The following is a 1,577-nucleotide window of genomic DNA, read 5'->3' as shown; positions in this document are numbered from 1 at the left end:
GTTGCCCTCCCTCTAAAACTCTTTCGTTTACTTTAGCATCTTTGTTGTTTCATACCTTTAGAACGTAAAGGCAGAACGCTGCAATACAAATAATACCTTGAGCTTGAACAAGAACCGTTTTTCACCACCACAGGTACAAGTTATTTTCGACCTTTGAAATATTTGGGGTTGACGTGCGGAATCAAACTTCACAACTCCAAAGAGTTATAAAGCAGGTATGTTTATTACGGCGCCGGGTGCAAGGGGGATAGCTCCTCCTAGCTTGCACACTGTATGTTGCATCAACTGTCCCTTATATGGTTCTGCAGTGTACATATTCATTACCATAGGCTGGGTTGGTACAACTAGTTCTAAGAAAAGGCAGAGATATTTTAATTATTTCCAAGAACCTATTGTCATGGGCTCCCTCCTCCTGGTGCACGCGTAGTGCCATCTGGTGGTCGTCTGTTGGGGTCTTTTGGAGGAAGATGCACAGTCTTCTTCACCGGGTACCTTCACCTTTGGCCCAGAATGCTGAGTTGGCTGAGCTTCAGACTGCAAGGCTGGCTTCAACCAGATGGTCGCTGAGTGTATACATTCAAGTTTCTGTTATCTACCCAATTTTTGTAACTTCCGCTAACAATAGGGTTACAGTGTCTTTGCCAAACATTCTATTATGCTTGCAACAGCATCTATGCTATTGGAGTTGCTAGCTACAATAGTTTATGCTAACAATTACCCATTTGTTCCCCAATTCAAGTGTCTCCGGTGGACTGAGTTTTAGCCAGTCTCTGAAAGTGGGAATGGTGATATCTCGCTCCAGTGAAACGGAGTGATGGTGCTTCGGTCCAGAAGGCTGCCCTGGTGAGCGGGGAAACGACGAGCTTTCCCCATCCCCTCTACCCCTCTTCTGGTACTCCCACCACCGGTGCTTCCCCAATGAGTCTCGGAGGACCAGAAATAAGGAGCAGTCGTTGTGGCTTTTCTCTTGAGCATTGCCACAACCAATGCTCAGCCACAGTTAGGTAGGAAGTTGTGGCTTCAGGTATGTCACACGTGGGTAACATTCTTCTGGGTCTCTCGTGGCAGCAAGGACATAATGAGGATTTCCTTAGTAACAGTGTACAAGGCATTAGAGGGTTTTATTCCTAGTCTGCAATTTGTTGAGAACAAACGAGGGTTACCTAGCTACCAGGATACACCTTAGGGGACACAGCTTTCCCCTACAAGGTTGCTGTCTTTCATCACTGTATGAGGGAGAGAGCTCGGGTCATTTCCTAGCTTCTCCTTCAACATCCTTGGCCTCACGACTGAGATTGTGCCTTGAAGCTCATACACGGGGCACCATCCAGCCAGTGCCTCCTCAGACCCGGAGGAGTAATTCCAAGAACCGCAAAGGGAAAAGAAGCCTCTGAGAAAGCAACAGGAGACGGGGGATCCCGGGGCTGTTGGAGGAAGGGTTAGGGGAGAGCGGCTATTCCAGTGGGGCTGATTCACAAAACACAGCGTGCCTGGGGGCAAAGCACCGCAAGGGAGTCTGAAGGACGGCACAGCGAGGGGCAGATCTCATTCTTCCTCTTCCTTTCTCAGTACACGTC

This window comes from Pygoscelis adeliae, unplaced genomic scaffold (genome assembly GCF_000699105.1).
Source record: "Pygoscelis adeliae isolate BGI_AS28 unplaced genomic scaffold, ASM69910v1 Scaffold384, whole genome shotgun sequence".
Lineage (NCBI taxonomy): Eukaryota > Metazoa > Chordata > Aves > Sphenisciformes > Spheniscidae > Pygoscelis > Pygoscelis adeliae.
Note: the sequence above shows the minus strand (reverse complement) of the source record.